The 9594-nt window shown below is 37.1% G+C and overlaps 1 long non-coding RNA gene across 1 annotated transcript; it reads right to left on the bottom strand.

Annotated features, from left to right (window-relative positions):
* Nucleotides 1–7594: 7594 nt before the first annotated feature.
* LOC139820697 (uncharacterized) lies at nt 7595–9531 on the bottom strand. The gene is made up of 3 exons (XR_011734089.1): nt 9367–9531; nt 8810–8898; nt 7595–8594 (listed from the first exon to the last, which is right to left on the bottom strand). It is a non-coding gene; the product is annotated as an uncharacterized lncRNA (long non-coding RNA).
* Nucleotides 9532–9594: the final 63 nt, after the last annotated feature.

Below are 9594 nucleotides of genomic sequence, written 5' to 3'. Positions count from 1 at the left end.
ATATATTCCACGGGAGGGCTCCAGTTGCCTACAAAACGATTGCCTACAGGTTCGATTGCACACACTTATTGCACACAATCCCGATAGCACACATTTCAAATTGCCTACAGAGCGATTGCCTACAGGCATTATTGCGCACATATTTTTTTGTCTACACGATCATATTGCGCACAGCGCATTGCACACACGACCGTATTGCACACAGCGCATTGCGCACACGACCGTATTGCACACAGCGCATTGCACACACGACCGTATTGCACACAGCGCATTGCACACATGGCTGTTATTGCACACACGACCGTATTGCACACAGTGCATTGTAAAAACGGCTGTATTGCATACAGCGTATTGCACGCAGCGCGTTGCACACATGGCTGTATTGCACACAGCGCATTGCACACACGACCGTATTGCTCACAGCGCATTGCACACACGACCGTATTGCACACAGCGCATTGCACACATGGCTGTATTGCACACAGCGCATTGCACACACGACTGTATTGCTCACAGCGCATTGCACACACGACCGTATTGCACACAGCGCATTGCACACATGGTTGTTATTGCACACACGACCGTATTGCACACAGCGCATTGCGCACACGACCATATTGCACACACGGCCGTATTACACACACGGCCGTATTGCACACACGTCCGTGTTGCACACACAGCCGTATTGTACACACGGTTGTATTGCACACACGGCCGTGTTGCACACACGACCGTATTGCACACACGGCCGTGTTGCACACACGACCGTATTGCACACACGGCCGTGTTGCACACACGGCCGTATTACCGATTTCAATGACCTTGATATATGTTGTCAAGGTCATGACCCCGAGTGACCTTCAGAAGGTTTTAGCCGTCGCTCGTTATTCGTTAAAAAGTTATTAACAAAAAAAGTTTGAAAAATACGTAGGTTAGATGACGCGCTTCAAAAGTATTTAACTGTTTAAAGCGCGTCATCTAACCCATGTGGCATCTCGCATATTAACTTTCCACGCATGAAAAGTTCACGCATACACTTTCCACGCGAACCGAGGTTCACGCACACCCCCCTGCTTTCGGGGAAGGTGCGGTAGCCCCGAAATAGTTCACGCATACACTTTTCACGCGAACCGAGGTTCACGCCCCCCCCCGTGCTTTCGGGGGAGGTGCGGTAGTCCCGAAATAGTTCACGCATACACTTTCCACGCGAACCGAGGTTCACGCACACCCCCCCCCCCGTGCTTTCGGGGGAGGTGCGGTAGTCCCGAAATAGTTCACGCATACACTTTCCACGCGAACCGAGGTTCACGCACACCCCCCCCGTGCTTTCGGGGGAGGTGCGGTAGTCCCGAAATAGTTCACGCATACACTTTCCACGCGAACCGAGGTTCACGCACACCCCCCCCTGCTTTCGGGGGAGGTGCGGTAGCCCCGAAATAGTTCACGCATACACTTTTCACGCGAACCGAGGTTCACGCACACCCCCCCGTGCTTTCGGGGGAGGTGCGGTAGTCCCGAAATAGTTCACGCATACACTTTCCACGCGAACCGAGGTTCACGCACACCCCCCCCCCGTGCTTTCGGGGGAGGTGCGGTAGCCCCGAAATAGTTCACGCATACACTTTTCACGCGAACCGAGGTTCACGCACACACTCCCCCCTGCTTTCGGGCCGGTGAACCTCGGTTCGCGTGAAAAGTGTATGCGTGAACTATTTCGGGACTACCGCACCTCCCCCGAAAGCACGGGGGGGTGTGCGTGAACCTCGGTTCGCGTGAAAAGTGTATGCGTGAACTATTTCGGTGCTACCGCACCTCCCCCGAAAGCACGGGGGGTGTGTGCGTGAACCTCGGTTCGCGTGGAAAGTGTATGCGTATACTATTTCGGGACTACCGCACCTCCCCCGAAAGCACGGGGGGGGGGTGTGCGTGAACCTCGGTTCGCGTGGAAAGTATACGGTCGTGTGTGCAATACGGTCGTGTGTGCAACACGGCCGTGTGTGCAATACGGCTGTGTGTGCAACACGGTCGTGTGTGCAATACGGCCGTGTGTGCAATACAGCCGTGTGTGCAATACGGCTGTGTGTGCAACACGGTCGTGTGTGCAATACGGCCGTGTGTGTAATACGGCCGTGTGTGCAATATGGTCGTGTGCACAATGCGCTGTGTGCAATACGGTCGTGTGTGCAATAACAGCCATGTGTGCAATGCGCTGTGTGCAATACGGTCGTGTGTGCAATGCGCTGTGAGCAATACGGTCGTGTGTGCAATGCGCTGTGAGCAATACGGTCGTGTGTGCAATGCGCTGCGTGCAATACGCTGTATGCAATACAGCCGTTTTTACAATGCACTGTGTGCAATACGGTCGTGTGTGCAATAACAGCCATGTGTGCAATGCGCTGTGTGCAATACGGTCGTGTGTGCAATGCGCTGTGTGCAATACGGTCGTGTGCGCAATGCGCTGTGTGCAATACGGTCGTGTGTGCAATGCGCTGTGCGCAATATGATCGTGTAGACAAAGAAATATGTGCGCAATAATGCCTGTAGGCAATCGCTCTGTAGGCAATTTGAAATGTGTGCTATTGGGATTGTGTGCAATGGGTGTGTGCAAACGAACCTGTAGGCAATCGTTTTGTAGGCAAACGGGACCCTCCCATATTCCACGAGCCCAGGCTCATATTCAGCTCTCGACCCCACATTTTTCGACTATAACGCTATCTAGAATCATCAAAGTACAACTACTTCTATTCGAAAACTTGAATCGAGAACTCGGACCAATTTCTAGCATCGTGGACACAGGCCTCACTCGGCATGTTATGTTGCTGAAATATTGAAATATTCGGAAATGGTGCAGAAATATTTTGTTAACATTTCATTTGTAACTATGCATCTGAAATATTTTAGAAATGTACCTGCATAATGTTTTTTATAATATTGCATTAACAATATTTCTGAAATCTTTCAGAAAGTTGTTTACAATATTTGTAAGTTTCTGTAAATTGCAAAAAAATGTAGCAGATGCAATATTTCAGAAATATTTCTAAAACATTATAAAAGTAATATTACGTTTGCTTTGCATGAATAATATTTCCGTAACATATCAAACGCAACATTGCATTTAAAATATTTCTGAAAAATTTCTGAAAGATTGCGTAGGTAATAAAAAATTGAATTGCAAGCAGTGAATTTCTACAATATTGCAGAAGAAATATTGCAGATGTAATTGTTCAGAAACATTTCTCTGATAAATAATAAACTATTATTACGTTTACATTGCACGCGTTATATTTTTGAATGTTTCACATACAACAGTGCATTATTTGTAATATTTCCGAAAAGTTGCTGACAGACTTTAGAACTTATAAAAAATTAAATTTATTATTATATCCCACACAGCACATAATATTGCAGAAATATTGCAGCAATATTATTTTTCGATTGCAATATTACAATGAAATGTATCAGAAATATTGCAGTAATATTACTGAGATATCTCAGTAATATTAAAAAGTCCGCGAAAATGAATATCAGTAATATTACTGATATTTATTTCAGTAATATTGCGGTAATATTACTGCAATATATCAGTAATATTACGGTAAAATTACTATAATATTTGCGTGATATTTGTATAATATTGCTAGAAATTAAAAAATTATTTTAATGATTTTTATTAAATTTTATTAAATTATTTTTAATAGTATTGTTACATACAATTTTAAAATAATATTGATATTGTAAACGCAATAATATTATTTGTGTAATATTAGATAATATTTATTTAATATTGCTAAAAATTAAAACATTTTAATGAATATTATTAAATTTTATCAAATTGTTATTTTTAATAATAGTATTACATACAATATTAAGAAAATAATATTGATATTATTTTTCTATCTCTTTCTTCTTCAAAACTACTCCATGCTACTCTGCACTGTATGAATTTCCACTGATAAAGAATGACGTAACACTATAACTGTAATTATATTATTCATATCTAATTATACAAGGTGAGTTTTATTTTGTATGCCAATTATGTTCACTAATTATCTCATAGTCCGAGAGCCCACCGCAAAAATTTGGGTCCATCGCTTTTATGGATAAATTTACTTGCAAAAGGTAGTTTATAAGTCGTATTATCATAAACGATTGTCAGCCAAACTCGTACCCCCTGCATTATGAGCAATAAAAATTTATTAACAATTGGATTTCTAAGCGATTTGGGTCCATCGCTTTTATGGACGAAACTTGTTTCATTCGAAAGGGCATCAAATTTCCTTTCAGAAAATACCCGGCTGATGCCCTGGCCCCTGCAAAACCCAGGCTGATCATGATTTTTGACTCAACGCGCGAGTCAGATCGAGCGTGGCGTTTGAAATGCGCGCCGTAAACAAGGACAGAGCGTCACGCTTTTATTTATACTTTGGATACTATTAGTAGGGGAGCTAGCTCCATTTTTTCGTGATTATTTCGGTACTTATGAAACTTTTTGTGGTGATTCAGAATGTTATTTAATGATCAAAGCTCCGGGGACTGACAAAAAAGTGGGGCGCTTTGGGTGGTATAGCCACTCACTTGTGCAAAAAAATTTTTTTTTTCAAGTCATTTCGGTATGTCAGTCATTTTGCACCATAATTCTTTGATATATTCTATGACTATTTGCAAATTGACTGACAAAAAAGTGGGTCGCTTGTGGGTGTAGGGCCGCCCAAAAATGTCATTTTTTTCAAGTCATTTCGGTATGTCAGTCATTTTGCACCATAATTCTTTGATATATTCTATGACTATTTGCAAATTGACTGACAAAAAAGTGGGTCGCTTGTGGGTGTAGGGCCGCCCAAAAAAGTCATTTTGGTATGTCAGTCATTTTGCAACATAATTCTTTGATATATTCTATGACTATTAGCATAATTGACTGACAAAAAAATGGGTCGCTTGTGAGTGGTAGGGCCGCCCAAAAATGTTTACGTTACGTTGTTACGTTATGTTTATGTTTATATTTATAACCTTTATAAACTATGGCATCTAAATGTGTTTTTTGTGGTCGTGACGATGACAATAAAATACGTGTTTAAGAAGAAAAAGATTCCTAGTTTTTTTATTTATTTTTTATGATGATGATTCAATGCAGCTATTTTTCATTAATGTTTCTGTTTTGATTATATAATAAATGACCATAAAAAAAGATATTGGCTTCAGTTTACAATGTACTTATAGTATTATCTTAACGGCGCCTTCTGCGCGTTTACTAAATTAACGTAATAATAATAACTAATAATGGAAGCCGGATTGACCCGTATTATTTTCTCCGAAAGTTATTCTACAATAAATGTTACTTTTTATTTGTTAGCTGACTGAGTTAATGATTTATGTGTCACCCCGCCGGATATCGCGCTGCCCTTCATCAACCCCGCCCTGCTATTAGGTCGAGCTAGCCGATTCCTCGCACACCAAACTTATTTCGTCTTGCGTCTCTCTTTAGTTTCTCGCGATTTCGCGGACGCGAATTTACGCGTCTGGCACCCAGCAATCAAATTCGGTTAGTGGAGTGTCGGAGGTGCGAGAGAATCGTCGGAGAGGCCTATCTATCATCCTTCTCTCCTTCCCCCTTTTGATTTGTTACATGACCCGGACCGCTCCGGGAGTGAAAAAGATGTGACAAAATTTGGCTGTACTTTTAATTATTTATTTGAGTATAATGGAAAGACAATAAGAATTAAAATGAGTCCTGATGATCATCAATGGTGAATTCAAAAAAGGAAAAAATTCATAAGTCGCAAACTGTGGAATTTACAATATTTTATGAGGGTTTTGAGACTCACTTTTTTGTCAGTCAATTATGCTAATAGTCATAGAATATATCAAAGAATTATGTTGCAAAATGACTGACATACCGAAATGACTTTTTTGGGCGGCCCTACACCCACAAGCGACCCACTTTTTTGTCAGTCAATTTGCAAATAGTCATAGAATATATCAAAGAATTATGGTGCAAAATGACTGACATACCGAAATGACTTGAAAAAATGACTTTTTTGGGCGGCCCTACACCCACAAGCGACCCACTTTTTTGTCAGTCAATTTGCAAATAGTCATAGAATATATCAAAGAATTATGGTGCAAAATGACTGACATACCGAAATGACTTGAAAAAAAAAAAAATTTTTTTGCACAAGTGAGTGGCTATACCACCCAAAGCGCCCCACTTTTTTGTCAGTCCCTGGAGCTTTGATCATTAAATAACATTCTGAATCACCACAAAAAGTTTCATAAGTACCGAAATAATCACGAAAAAATGGAGCTAGCTCCCCTACTATATCTAATATTATAAATTTTTAAAGATCATAATTGTTGTTATTGTTATTATTTAACGTTTATGATATTATAATATTGTGTAGGGATTATGAATATTTTTGATTTTTTTATCATTCATATTATTATATTTTATATGTTAATTATATACTTTTATCATTTATCATAGTTAAAAATATCATATTTCCAGATAAAAAGTATGGAACTGTCAGAGAACGTAATGTAAATTGGAATTTTGTCGAATATTTTCAAGTTTTTTACATTTTTTTTATAATTAATTGAATTTTAACAAAATCATAGCAAATACTACACGGAAAAAAATAAACTGTAAAAAATCGTCAGAAATCTGATGACTATTTACAGTTTATTATGTAACTCGGCCACGGGTAATGATAAACTCGTAATTTTTCAATGAAATAAATGAGATACTACTAACACGTCAAATGAATTTTTGATATGCACATCAATGCTTTTTACAGTGTATAATAATATTAATATATATTCAAACAGTAAGATTAGATGTTCATACATCAATTTATAATAAAAATAAACTGTAAATAGTCATCAGATTTCTGACGATTTTTTACAGTTTATTTTTTTCCGTGTAGTATTTGCTATGATTTTGTTAAAATTCAATTAATTATAAAAAAAATGTAAAAAACTTGAAAATATTCGACAAAATTCCAATTTACATTACGTTCTCTGACAGTTCCATACTTTTTATCTGGAAATATGATATTTTTAACTATGATAAATGATAAAAGTATATAATTAACATATAAAATATAATAATATGAATAATAAAAAAATCAAAAATATTCATAATCCCTACACAATATTATAATATCATAAACGTTAAATAATAACAATAACAACAATTATGATCTTTAAAAATTTATAATATTAGATAGTATCCAAAGTATAAATAAAAGCGTGACGCTCTGTCCTTGTTTACGGCGCGCATTTCAAACGCCACGCTCGATCTGACTCGCGCGTTGAGTCAAAAATCATGATCAGCCTGGGTTTTGCAGGGGCCAGGGCAAATCAGCCGGGTATTTTCTGAAAGGAAATTTGATGCCCTTTCGAATGAAACAAGTTTCGTCCATAAAAGCGATGGACCCAAATCGCTTAGAAATCCAATTGTTAATAAATTTTTATTGCTCATAACGCAGGGGGTACGAGTTTGGCTGACAATCGTTTATGATAATACGACTTATAAACTACCTTTTGCAAGTAAATTTATCCATAAAAGCGATGGACCCAAATTTTTGCGGTGGGCTCTCGCACTATCAGAAAGTAATGGTTTATTGGAAAAATGTTTCAGATAAAAGTTGGAGGGTTTATAGAGGAATAATGGATGATCTTATTAGATTTTGAGTCTGGAACCCATGTTGAGCCCAGTAATTTTTTTAATATTTAGCTTATATCTTGATAAATGCTTGTCGGAGGGGAAAATGATATAAGACTTTTTGACTTGATATGGTCTCAAGAATATGCTATTGCAATAATACCCTAATTTCTTTAAATATTTGTGTATACATTTTCTTGAAGCTTTTATGTGTACACAATTATTTAAAGAAATTAGAATACTATTGCAACAGTATATTCTTGAAACCAAATCAAGTCAAAAAGTCCTGTACCACTTTTCACTCCGACGAACATTTATTGACAAACATCTATTGTAAGCTAAATATTGAAAAAAATACCAAGTTTTCCTTGAATATCTCAAAAGTATAAGGCAAATAAAAAAATGTTTCAGACAAAAGTTGTTTATATTAATTAGTAGAAAAAGATGATACCATAAAAAGGAGGTTTCTATTTAAATAATTTGACTTGGATCCTATTAGGCTTAACACAGATCCCGGACTCAAAATCTAATAAAATTGTCTATTGGTCCTCTTTGAACTCTCCAACTTTTATCTGAAACATTTTTCCAATAAATCAATACTTTCTGAGATAATTATAGCGGAGATGATTGGCACACGAAATAAAAATCACCCTGTTTATTTCATACATAATTACATATTAAAACATAAAAATACGGGGTTAAATATGACGTGTTCCGATATTCACTGTCTATACTGAAAATCTATGGTTAATGTTACACATACACTTTAGATCAGTACTGGATATTAAAATATTGGAACGCAGTTTATACCAAGTTTAAATTTTTTTTACTTATGTATCTAATAAATGAAGCTGTCGCGCAGAAGAGTTTGATAGAAATCAAACTGCTTGGTGCTGCTCTGCGTGAACTTCCACTGATGGAAAGTAACGTAACACTGCAACATAATACAAAAACAGTAATTATTATTTACATCTAATTATATATTTTAAACATAAAAGTAGGTTAAGTATGAATCTGTATTGTGATATTCACTATCTATGTATACTGAAAATCTGTAGTTGATGTTACACATGTTACTTTGGATTTTCAGTATTGACGATTAATATTGGAAAGTATGGTTTATATCAAATTTAACTTTTTCTTACTTACATATATCTAATAAATAAATCTTTTGCTCTTCTATCAAACTACTTGGTGCTGCTCTGGACTGCATGAACATCCACTGATGGAAAGCAATACTGTAACATATAGCATAAGAACAATAATTATTATAAAATCATGTAAATGGTTAAATAATTATGGTTAAATCATTTAATTAATGATTAAATTGCTTTTTAGGAGATTTGGGATCGGCATATTTCTATCACGTATCTCCAACTCAAGGCTCCAGTTGGATTAAACTGTTAAAAATTTTGAGGTTAAGTTAGCATCAAGATTTAAGTATGAAGCCGTTAATAAATAATTTCATTAGAGACTCGTTCAATAAAGTTATAAAGGCAAATATATGTATTTTAAGATGGTAATTGAAATGATTTTTATGATATTAATGTGGTTTTTGCAGACCATTATGCCACGTAATCTCTATTTTTGGATTTAAAGACAAATCGCCAAATATATATGTACAATGTACATATTAGTAATAATTATACAAAAATACTTTTAAAAATATTTGTGTGAACAATATTTATTAAATAAAGAAAAATTACCTGAAATTAACACGATTGTTTCTGTGCGGTGTCGTACACGTGATTGCGTGGTCCCACGGAGCCATGCAAGAGACAGCGAGAGAAGACCGGGAATGGTGGGGGTCGGTGCTGCGACCAAGCGCATAGCCACACACACTAGCGTTCTTCCCTCCACTTACGCACTCAGAAACGGTTTGTTTATTCGTGTGACAAATTCGTAATTTGAAAAGTTTAATATTGATTATATAA

Source organism: Temnothorax longispinosus, chromosome 10 (assembly GCF_030848805.1).
Source record: "Temnothorax longispinosus isolate EJ_2023e chromosome 10, Tlon_JGU_v1, whole genome shotgun sequence".
NCBI lineage: Eukaryota > Metazoa > Arthropoda > Insecta > Hymenoptera > Formicidae > Temnothorax > Temnothorax longispinosus.
This window is presented reverse-complemented; position numbering and strand designations above follow the sequence as displayed.